The 14,506-nt window shown below is 41.4% G+C and overlaps 1 non-coding gene across 1 annotated transcript; it reads right to left on the bottom strand.

Moving 5' to 3' along the window:
* Positions 1 to 2,318: 2,318 nt before the first annotated feature.
* On the bottom strand, positions 2,319 to 2,425 carry LOC125582870. The gene has a single exon (XR_007320311.1). It is a non-coding gene; the product is annotated as a small nucleolar RNA R71 (small nucleolar RNA).
* Positions 2,426 to 14,506: the final 12,081 nt, after the last annotated feature.

Genomic DNA, 14,506 nt, shown 5'->3' with positions numbered 1-14,506 from the left:
GTTGATTAAACAGATGATAGAATGACGATACACCTCATTACAAAAGAGCATAAGAAATCGAACTACGATCCCATAACCTTCTTGAATAAAAGCATACCGTGTAACTTGAGAAGTTACAAACACTGCAACATATTGATATTTTGCATATTTGCATTGTTTTAAGTCCTCATTTTGCACATAATGATCATATAGATTAGGAATTTAGCATCTTTAGAATCCATATTGCATTCATATGTCCTAATCAGGTAGTGGAGTGTCATATGGAGTAATTGGAAGTGTTTAGAAGCATTATGGCTCAAGAAGAGATGGAAAATGATGTTAGTTCGAGTTCAAGCGAGCACAACTCGGGTTGAGCCAATGCGGGTTCTCTTACCCGCATCGAGGCATCGAGAGGAACCAACGAAGAGCTCCAACGCGGCTTGGATCACGCGGACACCGCTACCCGCATGCACCGGGAGAAACGAAGCATCGACGATCTCACGCGGGTTCGGTGACGCGGGGTCACATACCCGCGTAGGAAGAGGAGAAGCTGACGTTCTGACGCGGGATGAAGCCACGCGGAGACGCCTACCCGCTCGTATGAAGAAAGAAGCTCGACGACCATCCGACGCGGGTGGTGTGCCGCGGGGTATGGCCAGTCGCTTCAACCCGAGTCGATATTTATCCTTAGTCGAATTTTAATGTTTTTAAGGGCTTTTTAGACTTTTTAATGGAAACCATTAGGTTTACCGAAGACATATAAATACTTTTGTAATCCCAAGAGAGGATCTTATCTTGTTTTTTTCTATCTAATAACAAAGAACTTTTAGGTGAAAGATCTTACCTTGATCATTTCTTCTTGTGATTTTGCTTGATTAATCTGATCATTAATCATGATTAGCACCAAATCATCATTGATTCTTGGGCTCATCATGAAGAGTAGTGAGTAGTCATTTTTGGATTCATGGGTGGGGGAGACTAAGGGTGATTAAGCTAGATCTAAGGTGTTTTAGTATATATCCATCTTGTTCATTGCTAATAGAGTACTTTTTATGCAATTTTAGAGTTGGCATCTCTAAAGTTGAGCTCTAGGCATTTCACACCTGAAAGGTGTTTGATGAAATGTCTGAATGAAATGTCTGAACCAACTCTCCTAAGCTTTTAACATTATTTACCAAAGAGATTTGTTGTTAAAGGTGTTAAGATGGCTAATAGACTTGAGATTAATGATTACTCAGATAACATTCAACCAAAGAGATTTGATGCTTGAGTTATCTTAGAAAATGAGCATTCATCTAGAGATAGAATTTGTTTAGGATGGTGTCTAGGTCTAAGGTAGAGAGATTGGTTGAAAGTTAACATCTTTAGATTGAAACTTGATCACCCAAGGTCAATTCCTTTAGCCCATGAATTCTCTTATCTCATAAGAAAGAAAGCTTTTGTCCTTTATTGTATTTTAGTAGCATTCTGGTTCAAAAATCATCTCATCAATTAATAGCACTTAGATTAAGCATGGTCTTGCATTCCCTTTGATTTAGAATCACTTAGAACTGGTTTGACATCCTTTATTCTACATTGATTTGATCTTGGACCCTTGAAAAGTCATGCATCAAATTGGCGCCGTTGCCAAATTCTAAGTTGATTGTGACATTGGGATTTAGTCATTTGCTTGAGATTAAGTCAATTTTTGTTTAATTGTGTTATTGCTTTTCTTTCTTTTTCTCCCTTTGCATTTCAGGTGTATGAACACAAGGAGCAGAGGTCCAACAAACTTAGTTCCAAGGGTTGAAGACATTAGAACACTTGAGAGGGAGATTGCAAGACAGAGAAGAGAAGTAGAGCAACAAGCTCACTTGCAAAGGTTGGAATTTGATATGGAGAATCTGCCTCAAGATGGTGATGCCCAAGGAGGCATTGATCCAAGAGTTGATCACCTTCGACCACAGCGCCAGCCACAACATCCACCACGCCAAGCTCGCGCCATTGGAGCCTATGATCAACCTCACATTAATGGTCATAGGTTGGGAATCAGAGCACCACCAGTGGAGAACAACAACTTCGAGATCAAGTCAGGACTGCTCAACACCATAGAGAACAACAAGTATCATGGTCTTGCTGCTGAAGACCCTTTTGATCACTTGTACAAGTTTGATAAGTATTGTGGCTTATCCAAGATAAATGGTGTTTCTGAAGATGCTTTCAAGTTGAAGTTGTTCCCTTTCTCTTTGGGAGACAAGGCACACCAATGTGAGAAGACTCTTCCAAGTGACATTGTCACCACTTGGGAAGAGTGTAAGAGAGCTTTCCTAGACAAGTTTTTCTCTACTTCAAGGACAGCTAAGATCAGGAACGAAATCTCTGGGTTTCAACAGAAAGGTCTAGAGAGCTTCAGTGAAGCATGGGAGAGGTTCAAGGGCTATTGGTCTCAATGCCCTCATCATGGTTTCAGCAAGGAGAGTTTGCTTAGCACCTTCTACAGAGGAGCTCTACCACAGTGCAGAAACAGGCTTGACACTGCCAGCAATGGTTTCTTTTTGGGGAGAACCGAGGAAGAGGCAGAGGAACTGGTAGGGAACATGGCTAAGAGTGACTCGGTCTACAGTGAGGAGCATGATAGAGTCAACAGAAGTGATGATCAGCAAACAAAGAAAGAGATCAAATCCTTGCAAGAGAAGATGGACTTGCTTCTTTCCAACCAAGCTAAGAAAGAGCAGATGAACTTTGTGGGTGGTCCTATTCAAGAGGTTCCTCCCAAGATCAAAGAGGTTGATGGTTTGGAAGGCCAAGAAGAACTGTGCTTCATCAACAACAATAGTTCTTGGTACAGGAAAGAGCCTAACTTTCAGTACAACAACTACCAGCAAAGGTCTTACTCTAACAACCAGCAAGGAGGATACCAGCAGAAGAAAAACACTCAGTAAGGGAGCTATCAACCTAGACAAAACACCCCTCCTGGTTTCAACAATAACAACAATCAATCTACTCAGGCTCAAGGAAGTTCTTCCCAAGCTCCAACTTCAGATACAAGTGTGGATGCAATGTTCAAGAAACTTTTGGATTTTCAGGCAAAGAATGAGAAGACAATGGTTTATGAGTTCAAGAACATTGACTCTAAGATTGATGGAAGCTACAATGAGCTCAACAACAAGATCCGACATTTGGAGAACCAGTTTGCTTCAATGAATTCTCAACCAAGTCGCCAACAAGGGGCATTACCTGGAAAGCCAGAGCAAAATCCTAAGGAAACAATGAAAACAATCACCCTACGGAGTGGTAAACAGTTACCTCCAAGAATTCTCACCAAGGATGGTGAAAAGCAAGGTGGGGAGGTGGCTATCAACATTGATGATGAAGTGGTGATTGTAGATTAGAAGGTTGATAAAGAAATTCTAAAAAAGATTGTTGAAGCTAAGGGTTAAGGAAAGGTTGGAGAAGAGAAGAGGACAGTGAAATATGGTGAAACTGCTACTCCAACAAAGGAATCTTTTTTTGTTCCTCCTCCCTATGAGCCAAAGCTACCTTTCCCTGGGAGATTCAAAAGACAACTATTGGAGAAGTACAAGGCACTCTTTGAGAAGCAAATGAGTGAAGTTCAGGTCACAATGCCCATCATTGATGCTTTTATGTTGGTTCCTCAATACAGCAAATTCTTGAAAGATGTTGTGGCTGCAAAGAAGAGAGAGATGGAGGGCATGATGATCCTTACCCACGAGTGCAGTGCCATTATCCAGAGGTTAGATGTTCCAAGGAAGCTAGTGGATCCAGGATGTTTCACCTTACCTTGTGCTCTAGGACCCATGGTGTTTGAGCGGTATCTGTGTGATCTTGGGGCTAGTGTCAGCTTGATGCCTTTGTCTATTGCAAAGAAGCTTGGATTTACTCAATACAAGAAGTGTAAACTCTCTTTGGTGTTGGCTGATAGATCAGTGAAGATTCCTGTTGGTATTTTAGAAGACCTTCCCCTGATGGTTGGTAACTTTGAGATCCCTACTGATTTTGTTGTGTTGGAGATGTGGGAGGAAGCCCAAGACCCTTTGATCCTTGGAAGACCATTCTTAGCCACAGCATGAGCTATCGTGAATGTTAGACAAGGAAAGATTGATCTTCATCTTGGACAAGGGAACATCCTCCACTTTGACATCAATGAAGTGATGAAGAAGCCAACCATCCAGAACCAAGATATCTACATTGATGAAATGGATGCTCTAGCTGATGAGCTTCTAGAAGAGTTAGCACTTGGAAACTCTCTACAACATGCTTTAACAATTGAGAGAGAAGTCCAAGTGATTGAGAACAAGGAAAGTGATGCATATGTGAAGATGCTGGACTCTCACAAGGGGATTAGTGGTGAAGAACAGAATGAGGAGCTTTCATGTGAGATTCACCATATTTCCTCAGCTACTCAACAAGAGAACCTCCAAGAGGATGATTGGAGTGAACTAAAGGCACCAAAAGTGGAGCTTAAACCTCTTCCCCATGGTGTAAGGTATGCTTTCCTTGGCCCTAATGAAACTTACCCTGTCATAGTGAGTAGTGAGCTTAGTGAAGATGAATTGTCTAAACTTTTGAATGAACTTAAAAAGTATAGAAAGGCAATAGGCTACTCACTAAATGATATTAAAGGGATATCACCTTCTTTATGCATGCATAGGATACATCTAGAGGATGAGTCTATGACTTCTATAGAGCATCAAAGAAGGTTGAATCCCAACTTGAAAGATGTTGTTAAGAAAGAGATTCTAAAACTCCTAGATGCAGGAGTAATTTATCCTATTTCGGATAGCAAATGAGTGTGTCCTGTGCATGTTATCCCAAAAAAAGGGAGGAATTATTGTGGTCAAAAATGATAAGGATGAACTAATACCAACAAGAACAATAACATGACATAGGATGTGCATAGATTATCGAAAACTTAACTCAGCATCTAGAAAAGATCATTTTCCATTACCATTCATTGATCAAATACTAGAGAGACTTGCAAATCATCCCTATTATTGTTTTCTTGATTCAGGGTTCTTCCAAATCCCCATACATCCAAATGATCAAGAGAAAACGACTTTCACATGCCCCTATGGTACCTTTGCTTATCGAAAGATGTCATTTGGGCTATGTAATGCTCCAACCACTTTCCAAAGATGCATGATGTCTATTTTCTCTGATCTTATAGAGGATGTTGTGGAGGTATTTATGGATGACTTCTCTGTCTATGGATCTTCGTTTTCTGCTTGTTTGTCCAATCTTAGCAGGGTCCTCAAGAGATGTGAAGAGACCAACCTTGTGCTGAACTGGGAGAAGTGTCACTTCATGGTTAAAGAAGGGATTGTGCTTGGACACAAGATTTCAGAAAGGGGAATTGAGGTAGACAAGACCAAGATCGAAGTGATGGTTGGATTAGCTCCACCAAAGATGGTTAAAGACATTAGAAGCTTCCTTGGTCATGCAAGATTCATCCAACACTTCTCAATGACAGCAAGACCAATGACTAAGCTTTTATGCAAGGAAGTTGCATTCAACTTTGATTGGGAATGTCTAGAAGCATTCAAGAAGTTGAAAGACAAGCTGGTTAGTGCCCCCATTGTGTAGCCACCAGATTGGGATCTACCCTTTGAGATCATGTGTGACGCTGGTGACTATGCTGTGGGAGCTGTTCTTGGTCAAAAGAAGGACAAGAAGACTCATGTGATCTACTATGCGAGTAAAACTCTTGATGAAGCCCAAATGAAGTATGCTACAACTGAGAAGGAGCTGCTAGCCATTGTCTACGCCTTTGAGAAGTTCAGAAGCTACTTGGTTGGGTCAAAAGTCATAGTCTACACTGATCATGCTGCATTGAGACATCTCATGGCCAAGAAGGATGCTAAGCCAAGACTGTTGAGGTGGATCTTGCTGCTACAAGAGTTTGACCTTGAGATCAGAGACAAGCCAGGAGTTGAGAATGGTGTAGCGGATCACTTGTCTAGACTGAAGATTGATAGTGGGATCCCTATTGATGAAGGGCTTCCAGAAGAACAGATCATGGCAATTGGAGTAGTCGTAGCAGTTTGTGAAACTGGAAGGAAGCTTGAAAAGGTGAAGGCAACTGAAGAGAAAGGTCCTTGGTATCATGATTTGGTGAACTATTTAGCTTGTGGAAGAGAGCCAATGAGTCTTGACGGATATGCCAAGAAGAAGTTCTACAAAGATGTGAAGAGATACTATTGGGATGAGCCTTACCTCTACATCCTTTGTAGAGATCAACTCTATAAAAGAGCAGTAGCTGAAGAAGAAGTCGAAGGGACTCTCACACACTGTCATGGATCATCCTATGGAGGTCATTTCGCTACTTTCAAGACTGTCTCAAAGGTGTTACAAGCTGGGTTTTGGTGGCCTCATATGTTCAAGGACACTCAAGACTTTGTCTCTAGGTGTGATTCATGCCAAAGAAGAGGGAACATCACCAAAAGGAATGAGATGCCTCAAAACCCAATTCTTGAAGTGGAGGTGTTTGATGTGTGGGGTATTGATTTCATGGGACCATTCCCATCATCTTTTGGTAACAAATACATCCTTGTAGCTGTTGACTATCTCTCCAAGTGGGTAGAAGCTGTAGCAAGTCCCACCAATGATTCTAGAGTGGTGATCAAGATGTTCAAAAGCACCATCTTTCCAAGGTTTGGAGTTCCAAGAGTTGTCATCAGTGATGGAGGCTCCCACTTCATCAACAAACTGTTTGAAAGTCTTCTCAAGAAGAATGGTGTGAAGCATAAGGTTGCAACTCCCTACCATCCTCAGACAAGTGGTCAAGTTGAGATCTCCAACAGAGAAATCAAGTCTATTTTAGAGAAAACTGTGGGGACTACAAGGAAAGACTGGTCTATCAAGCTAGATGATGCACTTTGGGCTTATAGGACAGCTTACAAGACCCTTTTAGGAACCACACCTTTTAACCTTGTGTATGGAAAGGCTTGTCACCTACCAGTTGAGCTTGAATACAAGGCATTATGGGCTGTAAAGTTACTGAACTTTGACATCAAGAGTGCCAAGGAGAAGAGACTTCTCCAACTAAATGAGCTTGATGAAATTAGACTTGAGGCTTTTGAGAATTCAAAGATTTACAAGGAGAAAACCAAAGCTTTTCATGACAAGAAGATCTTGAAGAGAGAATTCAGTGCTGGAGATCAAGTGCTTCTCTACAACTCTAGACTGAAGTTGTTTCCCGGGAAGCTCAAGTCAAGATGGTCCGGTCCTTTCAAGATAAAGGAAGTTAGGCCATATGGGGCAATTGTGTTATGGGATAGGAATGGTGGAGACTTTACAGTCAATGGACAAAGAGTTAAGCTCTACATGGAAACCACAATGGAGGAGAAAAGAATCTCGGTTTCACTCTCCGACCTCATCACTGCCTAGCCAAAGGGAAGCAAAATCAAGCTAGAGACTTTGAACAAGCTCACTTGGGAGAAAGTCCCATGTCTATTCTTGTATATACTTTCTTTAAAAAAAAAAAAAAAAAAAAAAAAAAAAATTGAAACGCGGGATAGGTGGCGCGGGTTCCTTCTCCCGCTCGTACGAATTTGGTCGGAGATGACGTTCTGACGCGGGTTAGTCCACGCGGGTTGCCTTACCCGCGTCGCTTCGTCGATGTCTTGACGCGGGGTGGAGTCACGCGGGTTGCTCTACCCGCTCGCACGACGAACACGATCGATGGCTTGACGCGGGGTGGAGTCACGCGGGTTGCTCTACCCGCTCGCACGATGAACACGATCGATGACATTGTCACACGGGGAGCGCAATGCGGGTTTCGGTGTTTCCTTCTACCCGCGTCACTCGGGTCTAACCCGCTCAGGTATGGTTTCTAACCCTAAACCCGACCCGTTTCACCCCTAAATTACCCTACCCCGCGTCTCTCTCTTCCGTTTCCCTCATCTCACTTTCACAAAACATCAAAACCTCCCTCACCAAATCACCCATATCTCACTCAATTCTTCACCAAATCAATCCATTCTTCTTCCTAAATCAAAGCTTTCGCCCCTGTAGTCTATTTTTCTTGTTTCACATCTACATTTCCTTTCATCCAAAACAAGGTATTGTATCCTAAAGTTCAATTTCATAGGTCTCATGAACCTTAGAAATTTGAACTTGAAATTTGAACTTGAAATTTGATCCTTCTCTTGCTTGATACTTGTGAAATAGACTAGGAAAAGCTTATATTTTTTTTTGAAATTGCTTTATTCACATATGATTTTGGTTTGGTTTGGTTAGTTAGAGTGGTTGAGAACTTAATTAGAGAACTTACTAATTAAAGAACTCATTTGATGCTTAAAATTTTGCTTAAAAGCCTTATTCTTTGCTTATGATCATACCTTGTGTGCAATGTGATAGTTTTGTTAGAACTTAATCATTATGAATTGAATTCCAATTTGCATTGCCAAGTTTCCTTCTCCCATTTGCTTATCATTTTCCAAAGTTTGCAATTTTTAGATACAAATTGGGAGAAAGGACCAACATAAGATGGAAGCTGAGAAGCAAGAGCTTACAAGGCAAGAGACTGCTAGACATGGGAAGTCTCTATCCTCAGTATCCACGCCGGGAGAAACTTCTAGGCAGAAAGTATTGGCAGCAAAGAAGAGAGAAGGCAAGCAAGTCGCCACTGATGAGAGTGTGGATGCTGGTGGTAGAAGGTCAGCCCATTCCAAAAAGTCAAAGGAACCGAAGGGCAAGGGGGTAGCTCTTCCCCAAGAGGAGGAGAATGAATACATCACTGAAGAAGACCAAGCTCCGCACAAGAGAACCAAAGTGTCTAAAGGGAAGAAGATCGACACTGAGAGGGATAGAACCAAGACACCAACTGAAGATGAGCTAGATGGGCATTTGAAGAATGGTGTATTGTGGCCTCCAACTCGATTTGCAGATATCAAGATCATGGAAGAGTTGGAGATAGGTGACGACATCAAGCAAATGTTGGAGCACATGAACATGCAAAGCTTCTTCACTATGGCATATCCTACCTATGAAGATGAGTCTTGTCAGTTCTTGTCATCATTGGTTGCCACTTTTCACACCACCAAACATGTGAGGCAAGGATGGGGAAAGATCAAGTTCAAGGTCCATGGGAAGGTTTACAACATGACCTTCAAGGAGATTGGACAAGCTCTTGGTCTTCAGGATTTGGAGGAATCTTCCATTCCTATCATATATGATGCCCCTAGGGAGGAAAGCATGGCTAGAATGGTTTGGAAGGTGTTGGCGGGGAAGACTCGCAAGCCAAGCCGTGACAAGAATGCTTCCATTCGCCACCCTTCAGTGCGCTATCTCCACCGGTTAATTGTCCACACCATCTTTCCAAGAAAGGAACCAGGCACTGTTAATGATGAGGAGCTACAACTTCTTCACCAAACCGTTCAGCATTATGCTCATCCTTCTCAGTTGCCTTTTGTCGATGCTGATTTCTACAAGAACTTTGGAATGGTGGGATTCTTTGTGAAGCGCCTCGTCCACTACAAGGAATGGGCTTGGACAACAAGTGACTCAGAGCCTCAGGTTGGCATTGGTGGTTTGACAACCCCATTTCTTCAGTTCAAGGATATATCCTTAGAAGATGATCCAACTGGTCCCGCCTTCTTAGACGGAAGCTACTTGAAGAAAGCTCAGTACTTCAGTGGAAGGTTTAATGGAACTTGCGTCTATTCTTACATACAGTCTACACGAGAGGTTGAAGTGCTTCTCTCAAACACCGCCCTGACAAGCTTGACTAGGCCTGGAGCTATTAGCTTTGATATTGGGAGTGAGCACTTCCTTGGTCCCCATGGTCCTTTAGGCCCCATGAGATCCCCCAAGAGGAAGAAGACAGCAGATAAATGTGGTGTCTTCCAGGAAGAAACTTCCGATCTAAACTTCGAGCTCCTCTATGGTCCTCCTCGTTACCACTTTGAGCAGCATCCGGGAGCTCTTCCCCATGGACCCTACACCAAGCTCATGAGCATATCAGCAACCTCCAACGATGGAACAAGGCTCAGGACAGTACAATCTTCAAGCTCAAAGACAAGTGTAAGGCGTTGAGTAAGACCGTGAAGAGGCAAGCAGAAGCTTCAGCTCAGTTCATGAAGAAGGTAACTGATATACTGACTAGAGGACCTGTAGCGGGATGTTCATCATCAGACTTTGACTTCCTTACCCCCCAGCCTCAGCCCTCAATTGGTCCTTTAGCACTCAGACTTCCCACCACCAAGAAATAGCTGCTCCGCCAAAAGAGAAACCCACCAGCTCAACCGTCCGATTTAGGAAACAAATCTTCATCCCTTGCCTCTACAGATGAGGAAGCTGACACCAAGGATGAGGCATCAGCCTCTTACCACGCTTCATAGAGAGTACTCGACCACTTCCCATTGTATATACTAGTTTTTCTTTGCATTTATCTCTCTTTTGGATATCTCCTTCAACTTCCTAACACAGAGACTGTGTAAACTAAGTTTGGGGGAGGTATCAAGTATTTGATCATGTTTTCTTTGATGATTTGAGTCTCATGCATTGCATTGTATATACATATATGCATAGAAAAACCAAAAAATTTGAAAATTTTGAAAAATACAAAAAGAAACATGTAGTTGCATCACTTGCACTTTTAGGATTAAGTCAAGAGCATATATGTTGCATTCACTTGCATTGGGAACAATGATTTAAAATTCCTTGCAAAGAACCCTTGTGTAGCACTCAAAATGACATCCTAGTTAAACATATCAAGTAGCTTAAGCATCTCTTGAAAACCTTGCACGCTTCGAGCCTTGAAAACTCTTCTTGAAACTTGTTTGCTTGCTTGATGTTGGCATTGTTCTTGAGATCAGCTCTAACCCGAACTTGGCTTTAATGAACTTAATTTCTCTTGCACATGGGCATTTGCATACTTGATCATGGATCTCATACACATTTGAGTTATCTTATTCCTTTATATACCAATCTTTGTTAACCCAAATGGCATTCCATACCTTACAACCCTAGCCATTCTTTGAGACCAAACATTTAATTGCATGAGTGAGGCCTCTTTTGATAGTTTGTCATGTGCAAAATATTGAGAGTTTTGGAGGTGACATAAGTTTATTCTCATCTCTTGCTAGCACAATGAGTTAGCATTTGGGGATGGTGAGAGGGGTTTGTTTGTTCTAAACTTCAATATCTTGGGTTTGGGGAGCAAAAAAGATGAGAGAGAAGTATAAATAGAAAAGAAAACTCTAGGGATAAAAAAAATATGAAGCTCTTGGTTTTGTAACAGAACTTTCCCCCTAATAATAAAAAAAAAAAAAAAAAAATCAAAGAGAAGTTGGGGAAGGGAATGAAAAAGAGTTAGAGTTTATAAAAAGTGAATTAAAATCCCTAGTAGTTGAGTCAAAAAAAAAAAGAGAATTGTTCATTGGGTGAGTGATGTAAGGGGTTTACTTTGATTTTGAGATGATGATAAAAAGGGGGTAAAACTTGTGATTACTTATAACAAAAGGGGGTAGTACGATGAGAATGAATCTATGTATGCATGGGTTGCTTCTAATCTTAGATGAATTTTGCATAATGATCAAGCTCCTTGTTTTTGAGTGATAGCCACCTTGAAATGATGACATTTGAACCCTTCTCTCTTCATTCATATTAGACCATACTTACCTAGCCAAATGATTGAGATCATGTGCCCATTTGTGAGAACTCACCATGTGTGTGTGTGTGTGAATCAATGTGAGAGCTGGTTTAAAGAACTTGTTGGTTGATGAGTATTGCAACTTGTGTACAGGCATAAGGAGTATTGATAGGCCTAGAGAAGCTAGAGTATAATAAGGAAGTTGCTCATGCTATTTGCTATGTTTTCTTAGGATGTTAAGTTGAGTACTAGGGAGTGTTACTTTTGGCTATGAGTTCCCACCTTCAAACCTCTTTCCCTTATGAATTCTTGCAAAGTCACTTGAGGACAAGTAAAGAACAAGTTTGGGGGAGTTGATATCTTGCATATTTGCATTGTTTTAAGTCCCCATTTTGCACATAATGATCATATAGATTAGGAATTTAGCATCTTTAGAATCTATATTGCATTCATATGTCCTAATCAGGTAGTGGAGTGTCCTATGGAGTAATTGGAAGTGTTTAGAAGCATTATGGCTCAAGAAGAGATGGAAAATGATGTTAGTTCGAGTTCAAGCGAGCACAACTCGGGTTGAGCCAACGCGGGTTCTCTTACCCGCGTCGAGGCATCGAGAGGAACCAACGAAGAGCTCCAACGCGGCTTGGATCACGCGGACACCGCTACCCGCACGCACCGGGAGAAACGAAGCATCGACGATCTCACGCGGGTTCGGTGACGCGGGGTCGCATACCCGCGTAGGAAGATGAGAAGCTGGTGTTCTGACGCGGGATGAAGCCACGCAGAGAAGCCTACCCGCTCGTATGAAGAAAGAAGCTCGACGACCATCCGATGCGGGTGGTGTGACGCGGGGTATGCCCAGTCGCTTTAACCCGAGTCGATATTTATCCTTAGTCGAATTTTAATGTTTTTAAGGGCTTTTTAGACTTTTTAATGGAAACTATTAGGTTTACCAAAGACATATAAATACTTTTGTAATCCCAAGAGAGGATCTTATCTTGTTTTTTCTATCTAATAACAAAGAACTTTTAGGTGAAAGATCTTACCTTGATCATTTCTTCTTGTGATTTTGCTTGATTAATCTGATCATTAATCATGATTAGCACTAAATCATCATTGATTCTTGGGCTCATCATGAAGAGTAGTGAGTAGTCATTTTTGGATTCATGGGTGAGGGAGACTAAGGGTGATTAAGCTAGATCTAAGGTGTTTTAGTATAGATTCATCTTGTTCCTTGCTAGTAGAGTACTTTTTATGCAATTTTAGAGTTGGCCTCTCTAAAGTTGAGTTCTAGGCATTTCACACTTGAAAGGTGTTTGATGAAATGTTTGAACCAACTCTCCTAAGCTTTTAACATTCTTTACCAAAGAGATTTGTTGTTAAAGGTGTTAAGATGGCTAGTAGACTTGAGATTAATGATTACTCAGATAACATTCAACCAAAGAGATTTGATGCTTGAGTTATCTTAGTAAATGAGCATTCATCTAGAGATAGAGTTTGTTTAGGATGGTGTCTAGGTCTAAGGTAGAGAGATTGGTTGAAAGTTAACATCTTTAGATTGAAACTTGATCACCCAAGGTCAATTCCTTTAGCCCATGAGTTCTCTTATCTCATAAGAAAGAAAACTTTGTCCTTTATTGCATTTCAGTATCATTCTGGTTCAAAAATCATCTCATCAATTGATAGCACTTAGATTAAGCATGGTCTTGCATTCCCTTTGCTTTAGAATCACTTAGAACTGGTTTGACATCCTTTATTCTACATTGATTTGTTCTTGGATCCTTGAAAAGTCCTGCATCACATATGCAGAGAAGCGCATCAGCCATACTAGCGACGCTTGAGCATCCAGTTCACTCCATAAAGGAGGAAATATTGGGAAAAATAACACCCTCACGAAGGAAGCTACCGGGTAATGAAAACCCTCCATACTCATATTCAACTGGAGAAGCTAAATAGTGAGTGTCATTTCAAACTGCCACCAAGAAAGAAAACACAAACTCACTGCACCAAAAGCCAGATTAAATACCATGGAGAAACCGCATACTGCGGGAAATCGCACGAAGGCGACAGAAAAACCACGAGCTGGCACAACATCAGAACCAAATGAAACAAAGGTCACTGGAACATTGCAATTCAAGACCATAATCCATATATTCGGTGACACCCAGACAACAATAATCTCATACCAATCTACATGAGAACCAACTGAGATTGAAGAGTAGAGACGAACCAAAGTGAATGGTGTGTCAAGGTGCAGAAGAACAAAGAGACGGCATGAAGCATCGGGAGGATCTGGTGGTTCCGGCGAAAAGAGAGCTCTGAACGGCACCGGAGAAGGCGAACACGGCGGCAGATCAGGTGGTTCCGGCGGAGAGAGAGCTTCAGACAGTACTAGAAAAGACGACCACAGCGGCGGAGAAAGGGCTTCGAATGACATCAGAGAAGGCAGACGCGGCGGCGGATCTGGAGGTGGACGGAATCGCAACCGAGGAAATAGCGGATGGAGTGACGATGGAAAAGACACAATCACCATCATAGTCATGGGAGAGGAGAGCTGCTTCAAGAGGAGGGTGGAGGACCGATAGAGCTGGGATTGAAGAGATTCATCCGGCGCACCTCGGGGTGCGTGTCTGAGAGAAAAGTTTTAGGGCTACATGATGTTTAGTTAAAAACACACATATTAAGAAAAATTGATGTTTGTCTAGAAAACAACATTAAAACTATAAATTAATGATATTTAACCAATTACAAAATAGATTAGTAAATATGATTGGTTGCACAGTTTTTAATAAATTAAAAGTTACCTAGAAAATTTAACACATTTTATATATTGAAATATTAAAATTCTTTAAAACATCATACGTTTAGGAACAGATGGAATATATTTTATTTACGGTTTATTTTAAGTGAGGAATAGTTTTTTTTTTTTTGTCAGCA

This window comes from Brassica napus, chromosome C2, assembly GCF_020379485.1.
Source record: "Brassica napus cultivar Da-Ae chromosome C2, Da-Ae, whole genome shotgun sequence".
NCBI lineage: Eukaryota > Viridiplantae > Streptophyta > Magnoliopsida > Brassicales > Brassicaceae > Brassica > Brassica napus.
The sequence above is the reverse complement of the archived record's forward strand: the minus strand, read 5'-3'. Positions and strand labels throughout refer to the sequence as shown.